The following is a 13,865-nucleotide window of genomic DNA, read 5'->3' as shown; positions in this document are numbered from 1 at the left end:
GTAAAGATTCCAGGTTAGAATCTAGAGAGGAGGCCTGGAGTGTTTGCATTTGAATGATTTGGTTGAAGGAGAGAAGGAAGAGGAGACAGCTAGGAGGCCTCGGCTGCTGTAACTGTATAATTTCAAATGAAGAATAAAGATGTGAAACGTACATCAAATCTGAAGGCAGCTTATTAATACTGGCAACAGGGATCTGTGGCTGAATGTGCTATCGGAGCGATAAACCAACGACTAATCCCGGCATTCCATTGCTTAGCAGTGGCCTTGTAAGGAAGCGAATTAAGTGAAGCTAGTGGGCTCTGTGAAATCGAGTGTTTGAGCATACAAAAATCCAAAAAGGGGTTATATGTAAGGATACAGTGAGCTGGTGAGTGATCGCTGCAACGAGTATGGATTGTTTTGGCTATCTGCAAGACCAAAGTGACAATATGGCGAATGTTCCAGTGCCACCCTTATTCTTAGTCGCCTGGAGAGCCTGCCATAAAATGGACGACTGGAAAGAAAGACTTTTTGCGCTTTCTCCAGCTTGGGGTCTGACATGGATTCACATGCTCAGGAATATTCTCTGTAAGGCTGGGAATCCTCAGTAAAGAAAAAAATCAGTTTCAGTTTCCCTTCTGAACTGTCTTTCTCCTAACAACCAATCACTGGTCTCTGGGTCATACTGCCCCGGCCAACGACTGCCCTCTACCTAAGCCCCTCCTCTGGCAGCCATCTTCAGATTTTTACTGTACGTTCAAGTTTTGGGAGTCCTTGTGCTATAGCTCTTGAGCTTTTACTGCGTTTTGCGATTTTTCTAAGAGTTTTGCTCTATTTTTTTCCCGGTCAATCAAGCCTCAAGCTCCAACGATCAACCCTCCGATTAATGGGGACCCGTTTTTCAGATTCTTCAGCACCCCTCAAGGGCGGATTTTCGTAGAGTTTCTTCTTGGAGGATTTCAGATTCATCTTCAAGGCCTACACCGCGTGGACATGGCGGAGGAGGAGGACTTGGCGCCTCTCCAAGGTTTGCCCCGGCTGCAACCTACGGAATGTCTTTTTGGATGATGGACATTCCCTGTGCCTCTACTGCCTGCATTCGGACCCAACGCATGTGGAGGTTGACTGTGTGGCTTGTCGGGAGATGGTGCCGCGGACCGACCGACGCAAGCACTTCAACAAGTGGCTGCAGGCCAAGGCCCCTGCTCTGGGTGAGTCCCAGCAGCATGCCTCCCTTGCCCCAAAGAAGAAAGCTGAGTGGTCTTCTAAGACCTTTTGAGGGTGCCCCTCCGCAGGGGCCCGACTGAAGGCTAAGCACCGCGAGTCCACTGCCTCCGGGAGCGCCGTTGCGACGGGCTCCTCAGTGGCCAGGGCGAGTTCAGCGTCTCCAGCACCTTAGACCACGAGCCAACGCTCAGCATCTTCAAAGAAGAGGAAGTTGGACCATCCGGGCAAGCTCTTGGAGAAGACCCAGACCAGCCCTGCAGAGAAGGCTTAAGGGGGAGCGGGGTGCCGACCCTCCCCCTAAGTTGAAGGCCGCGGACTCGGTCAAGGCTGTGAAGGCCCAGGTGCATCAGATGAAGACCCAAGCATCCATCGAAGTGGGGGCAAACGCCGGTGAAGGTGATGCCCATCAATTCTCTGAAACTGTCTCCAATGGTCGTGGGGGAGGGGGGGGCGCACTGTGGCCCTCCAGGGCACGGACATCTCGTCAGAGGATCTTACCAACCTTCCCATCTGTGAGGAGCGATGATGCATTGAGAGTGAGCCCCACAGGAGAGATCCCAACGAAGGTGACGACGAAGGTGACAACGCGGAGGAGCAACCTAACCGCAATCGCTTTTTGTCTCCGTCGCCTCCACCACCTCAACAACCACCTGGGGATGTCTCGGTGGACATTCTTACGTCTCTGCATACACTTTGCTCGGAGATCCGGACAAGAATGCCTCTTAACTGGCGGCCCCGCCTATGGCGCCAACCCCATCAGAGGAACCACCACTATCCAAGCGATGGAGTCAACCCCCCTCCTCCCACCCCCTCCTCTGTTCCACCCTTCACCCCCCCAACCCCTCCCAAACTCCCCCCAGGGATGAGACAGAACCAGACACGGCAACGACGGGCACTGTCACGGATGATGTCGGCGTCCCCTCCAGTCACTCTTCTGGCGGTCGCAGCTCTTCTCACCAGGGAAGGAGGCACAATTCTGCACCATGATTGGCTCCAGCAGCACTAGAGTTTGGGGGGCTTCAATCTCCCAGCGGATTGTAAGGAGGTGCTTGGCAAGGCCAGAGCTTCTAGGTTTGCTGTTTAGTGCCGTACTCAGAAGATCGACCCTCCTAGGAATCACTGCTCTGCAGGTGCTTCCGTATTTGTCGTTGGCCAAGACAGGACTGGCCCATGCTACCATCAAGGTTCATCTCCTGATACACCAGATCTCCTGGACGATCATCCCTGTGGTTGCATCGATTGGTCAAGGAGTCTGTCAAGGGACTATTTTGCTCGTTCCCGTTGGTGAGGGCTCTGGCCCGGCATGGGAGCTTAATGTGGTGCTGATTAGGCTCATGGGTCCTCCGTTCGAGCCTATGCATTCAGCACCACGCTTTTCTTGTGGCCATCATCTCTGCACGAGTGGGTGAGATCCAAGCCCTCTTGTAAACCACCTTATTTGACATTCCATGAGACGATGGTGGTGCTACGGATGCACCCCTCCTTCATGCCCAAGGTGCTGTTGGACTTTTATCTAAACAAGCCCTTGGTGTTACCTGTATTCTTCCCGACGCTGGCTGAGAAGACTCTGCACTCGCTGGATGTGGCTAGAGTGCTGAAGTTCTATGTGGACCGCACAAAGTTTCCGGAACACGTTGCAATTTTTTGTGAACTTTGACCATGTGAACCATGGGAAGGCCCTCTCCAAGGCTTCCATTTCCAGGTTGCTCTCTGGCTGCATCACCCTTTGTCACGGGTTGGCAAGCTGACCGTTGCCTGGCCGTGTGAGAGGCCACTCTACCAGAGCGATCGCTGTAACTACAGCGTTCCTGTCTGGTGTGCCCCTGCTGGACATCTGCAGGGCTGCTACGTGGAGGTCGACGCACACCTTCACAAAGTTCTACTCTGTCGACAGGGATTCCAGGGAGGAGTCCAGAGTCGGCCAAGCAGTGCTGCGCAACCTGTTTGCTTGAAAGTAAGCCTGGTGAGGAGGTATGGGATGCTTAAAGTTGGGATGCTTAAAGTTGGGATGCTTAAAGTTGGGATGCTTAAAGTTGGGATGCTTAAAGTTGGGATGCTTGAGACTTTCCACCTCCCGTGGTTATGCATGTGTGTACTGCTATGTATTTATCCATGAGCATGTGAATCCATGCCAGACTACGTGCTGGAGAAGGAACAAGTTAGTTACCTGTAACTGTTCTCCAACATGGGTCTAGCATGGATTCATATGCCAACTCTCCCGCCACCCCTCTGCGGCCCTTCTCTTGGTCCTACTGCCACTTTATGTTCTACCAAATCTGAAGATGACTGCCAGAGGGGGGGGGGGGAGGGGCTTAGGTAGAGGGCAGTCATTGATTGGCTGGGAGCAATATGACCCAGAGACCAGTTCAGAAGTGAAACTGATTTTTTTTCTTTACCGAGGATGCCTTGCCTGACTGCAAATATTCATGAGCATGTGAATCCATGCCAGACCCATGCTGGAGAACAGTTACAGGTAAGTAACTTGTTCCATATCCAAAGTGTATATGGAGCGCCATTCACAGCAGATAGGAAGGATTCTCTCCTGTACCACTGTTCAGGCTATGACGGGCAGACCGTGTATATAAGACGCCCAAACTAGTTGGAGTCGGAAAGTGTCGTTTTGAACTCCTTTGAAACCAGCTTGATAAACATTAGTTGAAGGAGAAGGTTTTTTGGGCTACAGTTTTGCAAAAAGTGAATGAATCTACAGATTTGTACTGCACTGCATGGTTTGGCAATTAAGTGCAGTTTTGAACACTGTACGGAGGATCATTTGAGATCAGCTCATGATCAAGTGCAACAACTATTATCTGAAGTACTTTGGAGAGAGGGCGATATTACGTTGGAGAGGGAAGTCGAGGTAGCAAAGATCAGGAAGCATGTAGAAGCATGTTTAAAGGAGTTGAATGGAGATAGACTTTCTGCACAAGATAACATAAGTAGAGAAAGTGGAAATGGCGAAGGAGTGCCAAAATGTTTGAAGCAAAAGACTGAGGGGAAAGTGAAACAAACTGACAACAAAGCGAGGCAAGAAGGGCAGTTTGGTACTATCAGGAGATTATCTATTTGGGAGCAATGGACCACCGTGCCACTGATAAAGAATGGTTTGCTTTTGTGGTGATTGGAAACTGCGGAGGGAAGGGCTTATTGCCAGTGCTGCAAGCATTGGCCAAGTGGAGCAAACTCATCACGATATGAGGTCTTTGGGAAGGACAGTGTCATACATTGGGGTCGGAGAAGAGGAAGTAAATGTGGTTAATGCTGTTAACGCACACCCGAGATGCAATAAGCCACATGCAGTGATTGTTAATTGTGTGGGGGTCGGGATGTTAATTCACAGTGGAGCTCATTATACCCTCATGTATGTCGTTCGTGGAAGACACAAATTAACTGTTGTGTATTGCAGCACAGCAATGTGGCTGCACATATGTATGGTGAGGCTGCGATAGAGATTGTGAGGGAGTTTGAAGCCAAATTGGCATTCAAGAATAGGATGCGAGAGGATGGATACTAGTAAGAAAAGGTGACATTTATGATCGTGGGATGCACAAGTTTATTTGGGTATTAAACTGGATCACCAGGATCAAGTCTTTACGGGTCAGTGTGTTCATGTGCGGGATGAGAGGTCAAAGATTGGTATCCGGAAGTGTTCAAAGCTGGCATGTGTTGTTGGAAAGGATTTGTTCATAGGATTGGAGCAAGAAGGGATGCTGTACCGGTGACAGTGCAGTCGAGAGTAGTGCCATTAGCCTTGAGGGCCGAGGTAAAGCATTTGGAGAAGGAAGGCATAATCAAGGAAACTGACTACAGTTTGGATGAGTCCGGTGGCGATTGTGAGACAGAGCAGTGGTGAGGTGGTGTGAATTTGAGGGCATTGAATAGGAATGTGATTTAGGACCGGTTTGCATTGCCGAAGACCAGTGATTTAATTGCGGAAGTGTCTGGTGCGAGCATGGTTTAGATTTGAAGTCAGCAAACCAACAGGTTTTATTAGGCATCAGTGAAGTTGACTGTTTATTAAGCCATTTGGGTTGCATCAGTAGACGCGTATGCTATTTGGATTGATTTCGGCTGAAGCGGGTGGTGGACACATTATTGGAGGTTTTGTGTGGTGTGCATTATCAGTATGACATTTTGGTGTTGCGGGAGGATGAAGGAGAGAATGGGATTGAAGGACGTTAAAATAATTTTGTGGGGCGGTTTTGACGATATCATTTGAAAAGTGAGTTTTGAAATGCTGAGGTGAATTATTTGTCCAAGGTGTTTGACCTAAATTGGATGCAGCTGAACCGGTGAAGAGGATGGAGGCACCCTCAAGTAGAGGGGAAGGTGTCATCGTTTCTTGGTTTGGTGGGGTATTGGGCCATATGCATCAAGAATTTAGCTAACAAGACGAAGACTACAAGATGGGTCACTAAAAGGAGTAAGATTTGTGTGGGATGAGCGATGTTGGGCTGAATTTAGGATAAAACATTCTTTGGACACTCCAGTTTTGAGAGGGTTCGACAGTGGGGAAAATGTCTAGATCTTTGCAGAGCTCAAGAGTTTTATATTGCTAAATTGCCCCCATGACCTACCGTCGTCTAGTCTCCCGACTTGACAACTGCTTCATGGGTTTCCTGCCGCTGATGTATCAACTGCTGAGCGACTTAAACAGCTCGACGACTGTCTACCGCGTGGCTTCGACCCTCCGGCCAGGCCCTTAGTCAGTAGAGTGGGGCCCTGGGTTTATTGCTCTTTGAGAATGTATTTTCTTTACCCCTATTTCTCTTCTTGGTCTGGCTGCCGCTACCCTGAGCTATGGAGAGGACGCCATTTAAATTCTGCCCGTCGTTTAATGGGACGTTTCCTTGGAAGGACACCCATCGCCGGTGCAATCAGTGTCTGCCTTGCGGCCACAACAAGCATGTCGGGTGTGCCATTTCTTCCTGCGGGAGTGACGCTGGCCCATCAGACCCCCTAACTCTGCCGGCCCAACAACCCCTTTTTAAAACGATTATCAAGCTGGCAAACCCAGGGGGAAAGGGGATGTGGAGAAAATAACAAACACAAATCTGCTGCTTGTGCCTCCTGCTCTTTACCGACTGGAATCTTCAGTAGAAGACCTATGACAAATGACAACAGATTACTCACTTATTTGCTGCTACTACCTCTTGAATCTATCTTTTACCCAGTTCCCCCTCCGTACCTGCTGCCTAAGCTGATATAGCTGTTAGGCTTGTATGAATATCCCAGACTGCTAAGCTCTCAAGGAACATGTGTTGTTGAAACTGCTCTGATCAGCTGCTTCTCCACTGCTTCTTGCAGAAATAATTCTGCTTGACTTCACTCTTGGGCAAACAGTAATGTCTTTTAAAAACTGCTTTGCCACTTAGCTTTCGCTAGAAAAGATTTCACAGCTGTTGGCAAGAAACTCAGCTCATTGCCAATCTTGTAAACTTACTTGCGTCACGCGATGAACTGCTGAGGTTCTTTCGCGGCCGCTACTTCCAACAAAGTCTTTCGGGGCGGGCCTTTGGGGAAAATTGCGAAATTCCGAACGCTTCCGTTGAAAGATTTTATGAGCGCGTGCTGCCTTCAGGAGACGTGCATGTGACGTCTGTGGGTGCCTTCCTCTAGTGTGCTGGGAACGCTGCACACTAAACGCGCAAGGCCAAACCGAAAAATTACTAAGCTCAGACTGAACTGCTAGCGTTGTTAGTAACTGTCTCGACGCTACCTCCTGCTAGTTAATGTTAATTCAATTGCACACGCAAAACAAAGCACATACTTTTCCTCATAAGTTACTACGAATATCCATAGGCTTCTAAACATGCACATTTAGCACTGTAGTACTTAACTTGTAGCCTTTCCTTAGCAATTTTCTACTTTCTTTTAACTCCATTTCTGATGACCTTGGTTTTACTTCAGATTTAAAAACACTAAGGCACTTGGCTCAGTCTTTTTTGTTCAGCTTCCTTTCTCAGCAGACTGGACTCTTCTTTCTGTTTCAGTTCATGGGAAAACCACTCTCTTAACTCTTATGACTCTTCACCCCCTTGAAGTTAAACTCTTCCTCAAATAATTTTCTACTACTATGGGGGTTTTTAGCTGTTTATTTTCAGGAAATGCAAAAGCTATGACCTGCTCAGAAACTAACTTTAATGAAAGGCAGTTTGGAGTTCTACTAAGAATTCCAGGTTACATCATAAACGGCCTTAACGAATCACTGCTGCAGATTCGCCCCTCCATCTTGGCGTGGGGAAACGAAGACTTCCTGAGAAAGGAACATTGGGGACACATTTCTCCAAACCAACTCAACCACCCAGGTCCTACCTAAACCCTAGACATTCCCCCTTCTTGCATCTCCAGAGAGAATGCTTAAAGCGCTGACTCTAACATGGACCCCTGACAGGCCTGAAATTATGGCGAAGGAAATGACAAACCCTGACGGAGCGCTCATGCAAGGCCTGTAATCTCTTTCGACCAAAGACATTGAAAGACAGGTGGACTAAACTTTGGGCGGCCTATGCTATGCAGGCCAAAAGCCTTTCTCCCGTTGGTGCTGTTGCTTAGGACGAGGAGGAATCGGTCTGCAACCATGGTTCAGAATTGGAAGCCATCGACCTCTCAGCAGAGCCCTCGGGTTCCCAAATGCCCGTCCCCTGCCCGGACAAGACAGGCCACCAGCACTGTTATGGGCAAATCACACCCCGGTGACAAGGGAATCCATGCACCATGTGTACAAAAGCACACATCCCCTAAGGCCTCTACCCTACATCTGGAACTGACATTCACCCTAGATAACACACCATCGCCGACACACCGTCCAAAGGCGCACAAGCGCCGAAGGCCTCAGTGGAGTCGCGTCGCCAACGGCGCCTTCAGGCGCATTGAGACTTTCTATACTAAGCCGAAAATTGGCAAAAGCCTTGCTGCTATCATTTCTGGTGGCCAGAGCACAAGGGCACCCCTCTCACCGAGAGGAGTATTCTGAGGCCCCCCAGCCTCTCTCTAAGGCTTTATTGGGAACATCTCCCCCTACTGGGCAGCCTTTTCCTCCTCCAGACCCTTCTACCTATTCTATATGGACTAGTGAAAGGTTTGCGCAATACATGGACAAAATGGCCCAGTCCATTGACTTTTCAAACCAGTACATTACTCCCAAAAGATGCAGGGAAGAGGACTCCTGCCCCATTCATTACAAATTGCAGAAATTACACATCTCTGCACAGGGACACCAGGAAGATATCTTGAAGGTCCCAGATGACCCAACAGAGGAGGATTCTTATGGAGACCTTAATCCTTTTGCACAAGACCTGACTGATCAGGACCCAGACTGGGAGCAAGAACAGGCAGAGGATCAGGGCCCTTAGTTATCACCAATGTAAACCCCTGACTTGGGCGACATCTGCCTAGATCCCCCTTCTCCTCCACTGAGGGATTCATGTTGTTTAATGCCATTTTAAAAAGAGCAACTGATCATTTTCAAATTGCAACGCATGAAGCTGCCCAAGACTCGGACGTCTTGGAGGATATCCTCAAAGAGAAGGCACCGACTAGTCAAGCCATCCCCTTACTTAACTCCTATAAAGAGGCACTTGGCCCCTTCCTTGCTGTCCCCATCCCTCACATGGGCGGTGAACTCCCGGGTTGAGAAATTCCACCCATCACATTACGCCCCCCCCCCCAATCTCTACATCAGGGGTCATGCTACACCAGACTCCTTGGTGGTTACTACCACAGGAAGAGGGCGGGGATTCCACTGTCCTCGCCGGAAGCCCCACTGGACGAAGACTGTAAGAAGCTTTATGCCCTGGGTAAGCGGGTTACCGCCTCTGTGTCCTACTCCACTACGATCGCAAATAACACCACTTTCCTGGCAAGTTATAGTGATGTCCAATGGGGCCTAGTTCAGGATTGTCTTCAAGCTGAGCCTACCCAATCACGTGGCTGAAGGCAGAAAAGTAACATCATACTGAAGAACATGCTAGACTCGGCTGAGATGTCTGGATGCATGCTAGCTAAAGAGACCTTACTTAAAAAGACATGCCTGGTTCAAAAACTCTGGCTTTAAACCCCAAACTCAAGCCTCTTATCAACAAGCCAGTGGACGACTCCAGCCCTTTTGGGAAGATGTTTGATGATGCCATAGAGACAGCAATCAGGGACACTAAGTCGCTTAGCCAGATCACAGGCTAAACCCTTCCACCAGCGTGAAGGCTCCAACGCACACCGGTCCTATCGTGGCCAATCTTTTTCCCACTCTGCCCAAGGACAATATGGCTCAGGGAATACCCCCTTGTCCTTTGGCCAGGGCTCATCTGGTGCCCACCAATACCAACAAAGAGTCCCTCGTAGGGGCAAGTGTAGAGGCAGGAACTGTACTCCTAGAGGCTCCCTGGCGGCCACCACAAAGAGACTCGCAGCTTCCGGTCCCCTCCCACGCATCCCTGTTCGGGGGTCGCTTGTCATTAATCCACTCCTGGGAGAAGATTACATCAGATCGGTGGCTGCTAAAGACCGTTGCCCACGGGTACTGTATCAAGTTTCTCCGGCCACCTCGATGCCATCTACCAAGAAGCAGACGCCCCTCGCCAGAACACCTCTGCATCCTGCTGGGAGAAGTTCAGGTCCTGCTGGAAATGGGCTAGAAGTCATCCCCATTCTTTAATTAAACAAGGTTCTGATGCTTGTTGATCTGCTTAGAATCACATGCTGTGCATATGGTCCGACATCCAGTGGGAACCGCAGAGTATTGCATCTTGTCTTTGGACATCGGCATTGGCGTGTCTTTAACACTATCTCTATCGTGACGTGTAGTGTATGCAAAATCCCTCACGTGCAGAGGTCCCTCAGATTGTTTTTTTCCGTCCAGATAACTGGTCGCCCTATAGCGGAGCTCTTGCAGAAGAGACTTTGATTATCTTATACCGACTTGTCGGTTATTCCCCGTTAAGTCACTTTGGTCACAAGAACATCTTCGACGAAGACTGCGGGGGATTTGTCTAAGGTGTTGAGATTCGGCGCCCAAGATCCGGCGGACGGACTTTCCACGTGGTTGGGCCCTCTGGCCGACCTTTACAGTAGGGAGAGTGGCCGTATTTTCGCTATGTCTTTCCTCCTTTCCCCTTTTGATCTGGTCATCTTCCCCTCTGGCTATAGAAAGGACTCCTTTTTGGTTCTTCCCGAAGTGTAGGGTCAGATATCCTTGGAAGGACGAACACAGGACGTGCAACGCCTGTCTCCCCGTAGATCACGATGAAAAGCAGTGTGCGGCCTGCAAACTTCTTCGGCCTAAGACCCTTAAGGAGCGCTGTGTAAAGCGGTGGGCCACGTACGGTATGTCGCGGGTGGAACCCCCTCTCCCCCCCCCCCCCACACACCGCCACACCCGCTGAATGACGGGGGGCACCTCACATGTCCAAACATCCGTTGCGGATGTGATAGACCTCAAGGCGGCCACTTCTATTTCCGCCACGCCCGTCCCTGACCCTTTAAGGCCTGACTCTGGTCTCGCTTCAGGGACAACACCTGGCGACAGGGGCGTACAAACGCATCTCACTAAGCATACAACCCCTACACCGCCTATGTCAAAAAAGGTGAGCGCCAACAGGGCCGCCAAAAATTTCGACGGTTTCCTCGGATTGCGCAGATCAAAGCCTTCCCTGCATCTACAGCAGCGTCTTGCGGCTGGGCAATCTAAAACAAGTAAGGGTGCTACTCCAAAAACTTCAAACGTTGAAGCGCGTAAATCCGACGCTGCGACGTTCCCGAAGGCCACGGTAGGCCCGAAAGCTACGACTAGGCCTCTAGTCGAAAAACCAACTGCTAGGCCCTCTAATGCTGCAGAAGGTAATACACCTACCGATAGACCTAGCGATGGACAGTTGGAGCATTTATCTCACGCCGATTCAGCAGTTATCGAAGACCACATCGAGAGGATTACGGCGGCTGTGGGACTTTTCCCGGTTCTTCCTAAAATCATGGGGCAAGCCGCGGAAAAATCTTCGAAAGCGGTTTTGGGCCCTGTAAGTGATTTCAATCCGGCACACACCCAAGTCAAAGCCCGGCATGTAGTGCACAACTGAAACCCTTATTTATTTTTTTCTATAAGATCAATATTCTGAACGATATACCACTCATATCACAGCCTTCTCCTGAGAAACCTCCACCCCCGGTCACACTGAACCAGGAATCAGGCTAGTGTGCAAAGGTAATATTTATGTATTTAAATCGTAATCACAATGTTTTAATAAACAATCACCAATGGGGTTACAGAACACTGAATAATATCTTTAATACACTAGGAAGAAGTAATGAGCAAAACAAATGCAGCACAGAAAATAATACTTTTGTGTTGGTTCAGATCAGATAGCACTATGGTTAAAGGTTTCCCCCTGCAACACCCTTCAACCCCCAATAGGCAATGTAAAGAGATGGGAGGAGAGCAGGTAGTGAGAAATAGCACAAATCGAACAGAATATCAGTCCCACTTTCCCCCTTCAAAAACAAGAGAAAAACGGAATTGACTTCAACTGTCAGGATGGCTTTACAATTGTCTTTAGAATTGACTGGGCAAAAACACCAAATGTGCTCAAAAATACTTAATTTGTTAAATTCTTATGGGAGCCGTTTCAAACAGTTGCACACAAGCAATGATTTAGTCCAAAGAAAACATTTGAAATCTTAAAGTCCAATTTGGAAGCAGTTTAGGGCTATTTCACACGTGTAAACCTTTCAGATTTTTAAAATTGCGGCAAACTTTCCTGTGCGCGATATTCGCGATAACTGGAGAATTGCACTGTTTTGAAATGCTTGTTCTATGGATAGATATGGATGTTGGGTACAAGTAGGAGTTGAAATTTTGTTTCTATCACAAAAACTGAGGGAATTATCGAGGTTTTAATGTCGTTTTTGCAAGATAGGCACGAGAATGGAAAACAGAAATGCACTTTTGAAAATGACAAATGGGTTTGCTTACACTAGAGGACTACTATGAAAAAGCGAATACCACACAGGGATCTTAGTCACGGGATCAGTGTGACCCGCCTGCTAAGGGAACTCGACTTCTTCAGATGAGAAAAGGGTCAGCGCAAAGATAGTTCTAACAATACTGGTTCTGAAGGAAGGATAGGATGGGGATAAGATAATGCAAAAGATACTCCTAACAATACTGGTTCTGAATGAAAGATAGGATAGGATGGGTTTGAGATGAGACAAGGTAAATATACTATGGGCCACAGTTCTTCCTATTAATACTCACAGGATCAGTTTTTAAATTGGACCGTCAGTTCTGGTCATGGATTGGGTCTGGTCTAGGAAAGACAGCACATCAGGCACAGTACTGGATCAGCAAGGCCGGTCGCCGGAATTGCACGGGGTCTGCACTCCTAGTCTGTGGGTATCAGTTAGATAGCGCGCACCTCAGGCCAGCCTAGTGGTGGCAAGCCAGAGAATTTCAGGATACTGGTTTAAAAGGCCTTCTCACACCACACAGCGCTTTAGTGGGTGGAGAGAATATATTTGAGGATGTGGGCCTTGCTGGAAATCAATAGATCTCTATTGCTGGCAAGAGATTTGGCATCTGGATCTGGAAGAATATTAAAGCTGGATGTAGGATGCTGGATCAGAGTGCTTCGCCGGAATCGGGAAAGTGAGTGAATCTGTGAGTCTGTGTTGTCAGCTGTCTCTATCCTTTAAAATGACATCACAAAGGGGGTGTATGGGCCGGTTTAGCTAAGCTGCCCCTGTGAGCTGCGATTGGACCCCACTTAATCTCCGCGTTGCAAATTGAGTGATTGGATCAAGGCCAGCTGATGTCAATCCTCTGAGACCTCCCTTTAGCCACTGGTCTCCAAATCGGATTTGATACTAAATGTACATTTCTACATTGGTCAACTTTATAGAAATCACACACAGATGCTATATTTTACGTAGCAGCTAGCCCTCAAACCCCGCAGCGGTGGGATCTTATCTCAACTTTCTACAGAATTTTGCCCTTTTCGCTATGAACACAATTTTCAGATTTTATGCAAATTTCCACAAATGTTCATGTTTAACATAGGGATATGCGTGTACATTTTAACAATTCTAACAGTAATACATTTTGCATAAAACCACATATATTGCCATTCCTGTCCAGAACATGTCACACAGCTCTACCGCCTCTTCACACGTGCAGCCAGAAATTAACAACTCTGTCCTTTTTATAATTTTCACCATTTTGAATAGCACGTTGAGTCTTTTAAAAATTGTTTTGTTCATGTTTAGCAACAGATGGTCCGCCCCTTTTTGTCTCCCTGCAGTCCAGGGCATCCTTCCAGAAGCCATTTATTACCCCCTTCACACTTCCAGTTTCCTGGGGTGAAGCTTTGTCATTGTTCCTTCGCTTTCTGTAGACAAGATTCTGTTTTAACCCACAATTAACATCTCCCAGTGAGTTTCTGCTGAGAGGAAGGCCCTCCTTCTGGGAGAAAAAACCTGCTTTTCCAGTTCTTGCTGCTTCAGCCAGGCTAATTAACTTCTTAAATCCAGCAAAAACCAAATTTGCTACATCAAACACAAATGCATTTCTTTCTTGGCCTTAAAATCTGTGGGAAAAAGACAACTAAAATCTGTATTCCTTTTTGGCAGCAATCCTGTTTGTTTGCTAATTCATCAGACTTTAGTGTTGTTCA

At 48.2% G+C, this 13,865-nt stretch overlaps 1 protein-coding gene across 4 annotated transcripts in view; it reads left to right on the top strand.

Moving 5' to 3' along the window:
* Positions 1–13,865, top strand: part of PHRF1 (PHD and ring finger domains 1) — a 1,334,933-nt gene that overhangs the window by 808,197 nt on the left and 512,871 nt on the right. The window lies entirely within an intron of this gene.

Source organism: Ambystoma mexicanum, chromosome 11 (assembly GCF_040938575.1).
Source record: "Ambystoma mexicanum isolate Mex_15411 chromosome 11, UKY_AmexF1_1, whole genome shotgun sequence".
NCBI lineage: Eukaryota > Metazoa > Chordata > Amphibia > Caudata > Ambystomatidae > Ambystoma > Ambystoma mexicanum.
This window is presented reverse-complemented; position numbering and strand designations above follow the sequence as displayed.